The sequence below is a fragment of the Symphalangus syndactylus genome, chromosome 22, assembly GCF_028878055.3.
Source record: "Symphalangus syndactylus isolate Jambi chromosome 22, NHGRI_mSymSyn1-v2.1_pri, whole genome shotgun sequence".
Lineage (NCBI taxonomy): Eukaryota > Metazoa > Chordata > Mammalia > Primates > Hylobatidae > Symphalangus > Symphalangus syndactylus.
In genome coordinates, this window is record NC_072444.2 from 72,345,866 (window position 1) to 72,357,311 (window position 11,446).

Here is an 11,446-nt window from a genome sequence, read left to right on the forward strand (position 1 = left end):
AATAGGGCCCAACCACTGCTCCCCAGGGCAAGTCCCTGATATGAAGGAGCACAGTGCTGAAAGACAACCCCTGTAGAAAGAAGCTGAGAATTCCAGACCATGCTAAGAATCAGTGCCCCAAAGTGGACTGCCTGAAACAAGTAAGAAATTTAATCAGTGCATACTGCTTTATCTGTCTGCATTTGTTTCTGTATTCAATTTAATATTTATTAGATACTGAATACTAAGCACAAAGTTAGCTGCTGGGGATAGAATATTGAGCAAAACCAGACACAATTCCTGCCCTCGTGGAGCTTCCATTCTAATAGGGAAGGCAAAGGATTAAATAACTAATTACAACTAAATGCAATGAGTAGTTTGTTAGGGGAAGTAGAGCATGAATAGGAACATGTAATGAGCGAACTAAACTTGTCTAAGGGTAATCAAGGAGGGCTTCTGGAGCAAGTCTTCCTTAAGTGGAGACCAGAGGGATAAGTGAATATTGACCTTATCTACAGAACAGAGGATGAATCCAGAAGCCTCAGTGGTTCTCAGCCTACTCTGGACATTAGAATCACCTGGGAAAATTTCTAAACTCCCAGCTGCATCCCACACAAGTTGAATAATAATCTCTAGGGTGGGACCCAAACATCAATAATTTTTAAAGTTCTCCAGGTGACTCTAATGTGCAGCCAAGGAGAACTCCTGGTTTAGAGAGAGGAATTTCCATAAAAGGAACTAAGAGAAATTCAGAGCACTGAATGCAGGTGAGAGAATGACAAGGGATGAAGCTGAGAGACCAGATCATGTAGGCCATACTAAAGCATTCATATTTTATCTTAAGACTCCCAGAGTCTGATGGTTGCAGGCAATATTTTCAGCAGGGGAATATGAAGTGACTCATACTTAGTATGATCACTCTGGCTGTGGTCGTGAGAAAGGAATAAAGGGGGAGAGATGAAGGTAGTGACGTCATTAGGAGGCTGTTGCAATAATCTAGGCAATCGATGGTGGCAGCTTGGACTAGGGTGCTGACAGAGAGTTGGAGAGATGTGGAGAAATGTGCATCCACCTGCAAAAGGAAGAATCAATAGGATATGGTGATCGATTGGATATGAGGGGTGAGGGAGAATGAAGAGTCAAGAGTGACTTCCAGGTTTTCACTTGAACAGCTGGGTGAACTTGGAACTCTACCAAGATGGGGATTCATAGTCCTGCAAAGACCACTCTCCCGAAAAGAGACCACCTGTGCTCTTCCAAGCAGATGGGTATTCCAACTGGATTTCACCAGGCCCTAAGGAAGTCTCACCTACTTCCAAGGTAAGCCCAAATTGAAAAGATCTGAGGGTGAAGAAATTATGAAAAAGGGCTGGAAAGTCAAATAAATGGAGAATAAATGTGCTTGCACTGAAGGGAAACTGATCCTAAAACTTTGTCTTTAGAAACACAAAATGTGCCCTTTTGTTTCTGATCATAAAGCTGTGGTTCTATTTAGTAGCCAGCTGAAGGAGTTTTGGACCACACCCAGGCATTAGTGGCAATAGGATGCTTTTGCCTAGAAATGCCACTCTGGGAGATGCAGGCAGCTTGGTTACCCACATATTATGTCTTCCAATGCAGAGGCCTCAGTCAGATGGCCAGCAAGCCCTCTCATCTCCAGAATAACCTTCTATTTAGATGCTCTACAGCCCCTCCCCTGCCTCCAACAAGGAGCATGGTCTCTCCAAGTGTAGAGAGCAAGACTACACCCATCAGCTCCATCGTTCTTCTACATGAGGGGTGGCATAGGGTTAGTTACTGACACAGGGGTGCAGGGGCACTGTACAATTGGGAAACACTGTGGGACCTGGGCCATATTTTAGCCACAGAAAACCTAGAAGTACCAGGCCCTCCTTTGCAAAACTCTTTTTGTAGGAGGTTCCCCTATATTCAAGTTCAACAGCGGCTTGAATGATTAACCTCAGTAAACAGCTGTGTTTGGTATCATAAAGCACCTAAAGCTACAGTTATTAACTACTAGAATGAAACTGTTAAGCAATTGTGTTCATTTCCTAGGGCTGCCATAACAAATTACCACAAAGTTGGAAGCTAAAAATAACAGAAATGTATTTCCTCACAGAAATGCATTCTGTGAGGCCGAAAGTCCAAAATCAAGGTGCCAGCAGGGTTGGTTCCTTCTGGAGACTCTAAGAGAGAATCTGACCATGGCGCTCCCAGAGTCTGATGGTTGCAGGCAATCCTTGGGCTTCCTTGGTTTGAAGATGGATTATTCCAAACTCTGACTCTGTCTTCACATGGCACACTTCTCTGTGTATCTGTGTCCCCTCCTCTTCTAGAAGGATATCAATTATTGGACTTGGGGCCCACTCTAAGCCAGTATGATCTTAGCTCAATTCTTAACTAATTACATCAGAAAAGACTCAATTTCCAAATAAATGCTCAGTTTGAGGTTCCAGATGGACATGAATTTTGAGGGGACACTATTCAACCTGCTAGGACAATATATCAAATTTTGATGTTACTGAATGGACAGTAGCCAACTACAATGTAGTTTAATGGCTAAACCCAACTACATATGCAAGGTCTAAACTTTTTTCTAAATATATGTCATTCCTTCTCATGCCAGGAATTAAACATGGAATTTCAAACGACCTATAGTGTTTACTTCTGGGCCTGGGGCAACCCCCACCCCTCCCCTGGCCTCCTGTCCTTTTCCCAATTAGTCCTTTTTAATGAATTACCCCAGCCATCATCACTTTTCTTTCCTTGCCCTAAATCCCAACCTCAAATAAACAAAACACAGCTAAGGTTAGGGCCTAAACTTTTCTGAACTAATCAAATGAAATAGATTGCCTTGGTCTTCCACTTCTCTTATTATTTAAAGAATATTAACATCATTTTTTTTTTTTTTAGTAAAGGGATTTGAAGACTTGTAGGGGTCATGGGACCTCTTGGGTAAGAAGAGTATTCAGGGTTAAAAAGTTTGGGAATCTGCTTTAGAAATTATGACCCCACTGTGGTAAGATCTTTGGATACAAATAACAATATTATCTGAAGCTATTCTGGTTTAAGATGTTTAAGTAGCCTAATATATCACAGTCTGTTTTAAATGTAATACATTAAAACACACCTCAACACAAGACTATAAATGAAGCAAAGATGTCTTAGAGGAATCGTTTAGCTGTGCTTCTTACAGCCTAAATGTAAACTCCACTTTAGTCTAAAAGCATTAAAATCATAATAATGAAATTTTGCCATTAAGAGCCAGAAAGCACTTTTCTTTTTAAAAAGACAGATGCATTAAAATTTAATTATTGTCTCCCTACCTGATTATCAGACAAGAATAAAGCACATTTGAGGGGAAAATATACATATGTTCACCCAGCACAGGAATATTTTTAAAGACTCTTCAAAGAGATGTTCCCCAATACCCACCCCAAGTAGAAAAAAACCATAAATGTCTAGATATAGATGGGCAGAAACAGGAGAGCCAGTGTACCAAGTGCATAAGCAAACAGATGCAAATCAGGTGCTTAGGAAAGGATTGTGAGTTTTTAATCCTGTGTTTGTGCCCACTGTCTGCATAGCCTGAATCATATATGTGCATTTCACTCAGTACTGTCCCATCAGAGGGTTCCTTAATCCACATTTTTAACTTCTTCAACATAGGTAAGTGGAGATTCCTTCCTGGAGTATGAAAGCTCGCAGCAGCAGGAACACAGCATATCTCATCTCTAATTTATGACTGACTAACTGAAACTCCTCACTGTCAGCAAACTCTGCCGTGTTTACTGGTTTGACAGCATACACACATATGGCAGAAGCCAGATGGACCTTCTCCCCCAGCTTCGAGCTAAGGGTGCTTCATTAGGAAAGAGATGCAGCCAGTCTTTGAGATCTTTGAACAAGGCTTTCCAGAATGACAAGAAAGAAGTCAGTCAGCAATCAGGAAGAAAAGACCCTCCCCTAGGCGAGAGATTTGGACAGAAGAGAATTTATAGTTGCCCAGTTGAAGCCCATCAAGTTTTAAAGAACAAATGGCCTGTCCTCCCATCCACAGAAGTTGGGCAGCTGCTTCCAAAGAAATAGTTGTTATGAAATTTGCATTTTATCTACCCAGACAAGGATATATAGGACAATAAATCTACTTTCTAAGCTCTGATTAATAGTTTACAGTGTCAAAAAGTTCTGGAAACTCCAAGAAAACAGCAGTGTCCTTTACACTTTCCTGTTACAACAAAATATTATTCATAAGTTATAAAATAAAATACAACCTACTAAACCCAGCTGCTTTATTCTAAAACTTCAAGAAAAAAACAACAACAGCAACAACAACAACAACAAAAAACCCACCCATTTTCTTTAGTTGCTCAAACTGTTTTGTTTTTGTTTTCTTTTTTCCTGGCATGTGATGAGATCCTCTGCACCTTTTCTGATTTCTTAGCCTGAGTCCTTTTTCTCACTATTCTCTGGACTCCAAATTTTAGGATGTGTCTCAGGAGTGTGGGTCTAGATTCACATCAGAGTCTTTATTATTCACATTTAAACCATCTGGAACAGAGATCTCTGCAAAGCGAGATCTTTCCCTTCCCCAAATCCAGAAACAAGGATTTCTTGGGTGGTAAAGGATGATAAGAAGAATTGAGGGAGAATGAATCCTTACCAAGGGAACACATTGCCTTCGTCTCTAAACTGTCAAACTAAGATGGGCATAGGAGCACAACTTTGCAATCCCAGCTACTCAGGAGGCTGAGGTGGGAGGATCACTTGAAACCAGAAGTTCAATACCACCCTGGGCAACATAGTGAGACCCCTCTCTATAAAAAAGAAAAAGAAAGTTTAAAAATGTTAAAAAAAATTAATAAACTATCAAACTTCTGATTCCAATAAATCCATTAATTCCACTTGTCTCAGGACATAGTTCTAAACTGAAAAAGGTCTGTCCCAGGGAGGAGTGTGAGGGAGGTTCATGGCTTAGGGAAATAGCCCTTTCTCCAGAACATGGTAGATTTTTTTGGAAATCTAGAAGCCCCTCCACCACCTCCAAGGCCTTTCTGGTGATTAAGCTCTAATGAATGGAAGCAGTAAGGAGAAATTGCCAGACTGTTGAGAACTACCTCTATATACACCCTACAATTAGTTCAAACTGACTCAAAATTTTCCTTCCTCTCAGAGAGGCAAAAAATTACATATTGCTACAGAATGGGCTATGGAAGCAACTAACAATTTTCTCAACATGCTACAATGTAGTAAAAAAAAGTTCATTTCTCAAGAACAGTCTTGTAACTGAATGTCAGAATATATAGGGCCACATCTGACCTCTGCCATTCTAGGAAGAGTGATTAGATCTAATGCTTTTTGTAGGCACATCAGGACTCCAGGTTGAGTGTAAGGCATTAACCTCCTTTTTGAATGTTATTTCACAGCACTAAAGAGAAGCACCAAACTGTGAGTGGATTTCAGCCTGGTTCTCTTCCCCTTGCTAATGGGAAACTTTGATATGATTTGAAACACCGTGGTCATTGTTGGTGAAACTCCATGGAACCAAAGCTCCTTCAACAACCAAGCAGCAGCTGAACAGAGTGCTCCAGGGCACGACTGCCTGGGGTCCTCAGGGCACTGTATTTCACACTGGGCCGGAATACCATACTCCTCAAAGGGTTCCACAACCACCCGTTTGCACCTCAGAAAAAATGGTGAAATAGCCATTTTTTTTAAAGTTATTATTAGTCCCCTTTTACAGATTAAAAACACTGAGGACCAGAGAGTTACATGATGATATGCACCCAACTGGTTAGTGGTAGGCACAGAATAAATTCTACGGTTTTTATACCCAAAAATCTAATATCCTTTTACAGAGGATTTCTCCTGATTAAGTGAATACCACGTTGTTTAAAGGCCTGATATTCATTGAATGGGATTAAGAAACCAATGGACTGGAAAACATGGGCTACGTTTGATTACAGTTTAGAGCATCTAAATGTAATAAAAACATTTCAGAGTAAGGGGAGGGGGAAATAAAATAAAGCCAGAAGAGCCAAGTTTACTACTCAGCAAACATACTCCTGAATCTCTCCATGGTTTGCACCTCAGACAGCCCCAGTCCATGAGAATGGAAGTGAAAAGAAAATGCAAATTCAGCTGCATGTTACATCCACAGTAAATGCAAAGACAAATTAAGAATTAAAGACAAATGCAAATTACCCTGCTCATAAAAGAAACCTATACAAAAGACAGGGAATGAAAAGGCTCTGACAGTTATGGATGAATCTCTGAAGAGGCGCACAGCGACCGTATTTCGAAATTCAAGTCTTTTAAAAAGTGGTTAGAAGAATGAGAACAGCTGCTGTAAAGAAGGGAGGGAAACTGCTGCTAACAGTAAACCAAGCTACAGAGTAAAACTGAGAATTGTGTCCTTATTGTCAAGGTGAGGATAAAAAGCAACAAAGGGCTGAAGCCAAAAGAATTCTCTCACCAGAAACTCAATGGCAGACTTTAAAAGCTAAGCCCCTGGCAACCCTTAGGCTGGAGGAGATGGAGATGGGAAGAGAACAAAATAAAGAGGCAAGGTAGAAAAAGAGGGGAGTGTTGGAAGAGAGAGAAGAACCACGGGATGTCAGATGGGGGAAAGGGCTATAGAAGTCAGGGGTCATTTATGAACTCAAATGACTGACAGGTCAGGCAGGTAATGGAGATCTTGATGACTCGGCTTGGGGAAACAGGGGCTGTGGGAAACTGCCTAAAGGCATTCAAATTCACTCCTTTTAAAAAAGATTTAGACATCGGCATAGAGTGTGTCTACACATCATCAGTTTATGTCCTTTATAATTGAGTCCTTTGGTGCATCTTCTGTTTTAAATGTTAGTTAAATGAGTCAATTGAATAAACAAATCCCTCGTTTTACAGATGAAGAAACTGAGACTCCAAAAGATTAAGTGGTTTTTCTGAATTCACTCAATTAGATAAAAGGAGTTATCACTCAGGACTAGTCCCTGACCCTCAATCCAGGGATCCTTCATTGATGCTACAATGTCTCCACAAGAAGAAAAAGAATGTCTCCACCACAGAGCAGAAGAGAGAGATTAACAGCTGCCACAGGTAGCACCTGGGAGACTTCATGGGCAGCCTGCCACCCCTGCACTGGAGTGAAGCATTCAGACTTTGGTTTTTTGTCAAAGGCCTGCAGGGATGAAGGAGACAACGTATATGAGCAAAGTGGTCCTCAGCAAACCTATGGTAAACTAGAGAGTACATGCTCCACCTGAGGGTCAACGCTACCAGTCCCAGCCAATCAGGAACAAGTGGGGATATGCACTAATCCTTTCTAGAACCTGTCTATTTTTCAAGAGAGTCCAGAAATCTGTATTTTTATTTGAAACATTCTCATTTTAAAATGTGGCAACTAATTCATTTTTAAACACAGTGAGAGCCAAACAAAATATCACTTTCAGGTCAAAGGTGGCCTGATCACTGCCATGTTGACAAACTCTGACTTTAGTCATGGCTGCCATTTAACAACAAAGTGTAGCATATTTGTTCTAAAACACTCCATCCCTTCAGCTGTTTAGAACCTTGAGATCTAAAAATGTTATTTTTATTAAAGGATCAAATATACAAAGACTGTATTATTGTTGAAACAAGTGCCTTCAATGAGGCCACAACATTTATATGCTTATGTATCACATTTCCTGAAGGTTCATGTTCTCTTGATCTCCAGATGGCATTAACTTGTGTTTATTTTTCTTATCTACCTGCAGTTAGGAAGGTTGTCAAAATGACACGTTATGACTTTTTCCTTTCTAGAATTTATAAAATATTTACCAGACTTCACATAGCAACTTATTCAGTCAGGTTTAGGCCTTGAATAGTTACACAAGCAAGACAATGAAACCTTGAGCCCAGTCTTTGTAAAAGTACACTTTTATGTAATAAGATTGGATTAGAAAAGGAAAACTTGTAGCATTTACTATGACCCAGACTGAAAGAATTTCAAAGCTTCCATCCAAGAGATAGCAACTTGTCTTCTAGGGCAGCTTATTTATTTAGTTTCGGGAAAAAACATTCTCTTATGAAGCTATTAGAAAACTAGTTTCATGGATTATCTAAGAAGTAGAATTCAAGTTGTTTATAAGGCAAAATCAGCCCCTGAAGAATGATGTCCACACAATGAGCTTAGCCCTCAGAGAGGAAAAGCTGTAATTTAAACCTGTAGGAATGCAGTTTAGCTTAAGGTGCCTGCCCCTTTCTCCTCACAAAATCCTAGGCTGTGGAAAATAAAAGTGGTAAATGTTATATAAATAGTGAATGACATTTGCAAAGGTTAAGAAGTGTCTCTTTACCCCTTTTCTTCTTTTACCAAATATTATATCTGAGCAGTGAACCCCAAGGTTTCAGTATTCAGGTACAAGCCTGCAGGTCAGATTACTGGTGATACAGAGCTAGATCAGGAATTTCCACCCTGTTTATTCCTTGGAAGAAAGCAAGGAAGATTGTGCACAAACACCGCCCAAGCAAAGGCGAGGTGGCATTCTGCCAAGGGGTCCTAGCGCTGCTGAATTTGCACAAAGCAAACTTGGCTTTGCCTGTAGTTTCCATAAGGAATACGGGCACAATTTAGAGGCACTGCTTTACAAAACAAGCTCCATGCCATCTATTTGTGGCTAGTCTCTGATTTTTTTTTCTTTAATCCTCCTTTTCAAGTGGCTAAACAAAGAACTAGGGTATTCCTGCTACCAAATCTGTGACAAAACATTGCATGTCTAGGATATTTGAGCAGTGAAGGTGTTGGGTTTTCCAATCCATAAACAGAATGAAACTTGGGGCTGAGTCCTGAGCCCAACTGAGTCCTGCCCTACCTCCAGGCCAAGCAGAATAGAAGCCTGAAAGAAAACTTCAAAATTTGCAGAGAATAAGGTTTTGAAGTTCTTTCCTAAGTGAAATAATCAGAGGCTCCTCAAATCTGTGGGAAGAAATTCTCCCGCATGCCTAATTTACCTAAATTTGCTCCTTTCTTACTGCCTGTAAAGAACAAATGTCCTTCTCATTGGTCATATGAACACTGGACATTCTAAACTGCATCTTTGTCCATCCAGCAGTGTGCACATGGAGTTTTAGTGGACTGCTTGACCAAGGTGTAACAATTGTCCATCTATGAATCGCTCATGGGTCTTTGGGGTGAAGTGGTTTTGTTGGTGGTCTAGGGACTCAGTGTCTGGCTCCAGGAAAACAGCAGGGCCTCTGCAAGCCAGGTTTCTTCTCTGACTCACAGGCATTTACACAAGTCATTCATCCCTGACACCCCCTGAAACATGACGCACACCCAGTTTAGGATTGGGAGGTAGTAAACAGACAGCAAAAAGCTGTATATTGATTAATTAATGATTGTTGACAGGTTGGCCTCATGGGAACCCATCTTGGCCCTTTTAAGCCCTTGGCTAAACTTTAACAGTCTCTCATCCCCTGCCTTCAATCACCTTGCCCAATTAATGCACCCTTACTGTACCATCTTTAGATCCTAACCAACCAGGCAGTTTGGCACTAAACAAAAACCAGGCTAGCCACACCCTCCATTGTGGTTCATGCTGAATTCCCAATTGCTTTGGTTGGTACTACTTGCCGCCCTGATTGTCTGCACAAGGTCCTTTTTCAATTGTGCCCCAAGCTAGGTATTCTCCTACCTGGCTTCCTCACCTGTGGAAAACTATCAAGAGATGAGCCAGAGCCAATTGCCAGACCTAGTCAGGGCCACTGAGGGCTGAAGACTGTAGATCCACAGAAACTGAACTGAATAGGCAAGAGAAAGTGCATTTGTTTAAAGAGAGGAGATGACAGCCAACACTATCTTTGTTTTGGTAATTTAGATTGGTCATTTAGGGTACAGGCTTTCTATCTAGATCTTGCTACTTGAAGTGTAGTGTGAAAACCAGCAGCAAGAGCCACACCTGAAGCCAGTTAGAAATGCAGAATCTAGAGCCCCACCTGGAACCTACTGAGTTGGAATTTTCATTTTAGAAGATCCTTAGGTGAGTTACAGGCACATTAAAGTTTAAGAAGTACTGAGCTGGAACATTGCTTCTTAATTCTGGCTGTATGTTAGAATCTTCCGGGGATATCTGAAAAAATCCTCATGTCCGGGTACCACCCCACACCAATAGCAGAATCTTTGGGTGCGAAAACAACACACAAGTAGTTTATAAAGGCTTTGCAGGTAAGTCTAATGTGTAACCAGGGTGTGAGTAATACTTTCTTAGAGTTGAATTTGCATAAGTTATGACTTTAATTAGTTAAATGAACTGCTTTAGGTCCCATGGCTTATAAGTAGCAGACAAAGTTTTTAGATTCACACAGATTCTGTAGTTAAAAGAACATTAACATTAGAGACAGGTTCAAATCCTAGTTGTCATTTTCTAGAAGCATGTTTTGGGGCAAGTTTTTTGACCTCTCTGAGATACAGTTCCTCATTTGTAAAGTGGGATGGATGATAAAAATCTCATGGGGCTGTTGAGGGATTCAAGGAATTAATGTCTATAAAGCCTCTTTCATAGTATACCCTCTCCTTTTTCCTTTGACTCTAAAACGCTGTACCTTCTGATAGGCAACATTTGCAGGAGTCTCAAGTTGAAATTATTCATTTAATAAACATTTGTCGAGCACCTAGGAGGTAGAAATAACTGAGACAGAAGCAAAGGAAAGAGTTCTTGTCCTCAAGGAGCTAGTTCCTGCCTCTGCTCTCGGAGGATAGATAGGCCTGTAAGCAAATTATGGTGCAGCTTTGTAGAAGCAAAGCTGGGGTGCTTCAAGATACAACGGTACACACAGAATAAAGTTTCTATTTGAGATTTCAAAGAAATCTGCCCAAAAGATGTGACATCTGAGCAGAAGAAAGGAAGGGAAAGGATCCAAGCAGACAAGAGAGAAGAGCATCGCAGAAGGAAGGAGCGGCATGTACAAATGCAAGGAAGTGTGAGATGCCATGATGTGTTAAAGAACTGCAAGCAATACTGTAGTGCGAAGTGGAAGGGGAGAGGGGCAGGGATGAGCCAGCAAGTAGGTGGAGCCAGGGCACAGAGGGCTTTCTCTCCTATGCTAGGTGGCATGGGCTCGATCCAGTGAGTGCCAGGAGCCAGAGAAAGGCTCTAAGAAGTTTGTTTAGGTGGTGTCTTGCAGAAAGAAAAGAACCTACAAAATTACTCTGATGTTTCCCCAAGTGGGGCAAGTCAGGGAACAGATTGAACTCAGTGCCTCAACTTTATATGTGGGATGCTGTAGGACCAAGTGAATCTCAAATAACACAGCTGATAGTTGCACAAGTAAGGCAAGAGGGAACTGGAGAGAAAATCCAGAGATCTAATGAGCATCAGTAATCATTGTTGACAAATTCCATTCCTGTGATGGTACTGACAGCTATCTGAGAGGGTTTTCTTGAAAACAAATACATTTAGAAATAAAGAGCCAGCCACTCTGGGTG

At 41.0% G+C, this 11,446-nt stretch overlaps 1 long non-coding RNA gene across 1 annotated transcript; it reads left to right on the plus strand.

The window, feature by feature from the left end:
- Positions 1 to 950: 950 nt before the first annotated feature.
- LOC134735568 (uncharacterized) lies at positions 951 to 6,894 on the plus strand. The gene is made up of 2 exons (XR_010118767.1): positions 951 to 1,299; positions 5,406 to 6,894. It is a non-coding gene; the product is annotated as an uncharacterized lncRNA (long non-coding RNA).
- Positions 6,895 to 11,446: the final 4,552 nt, after the last annotated feature.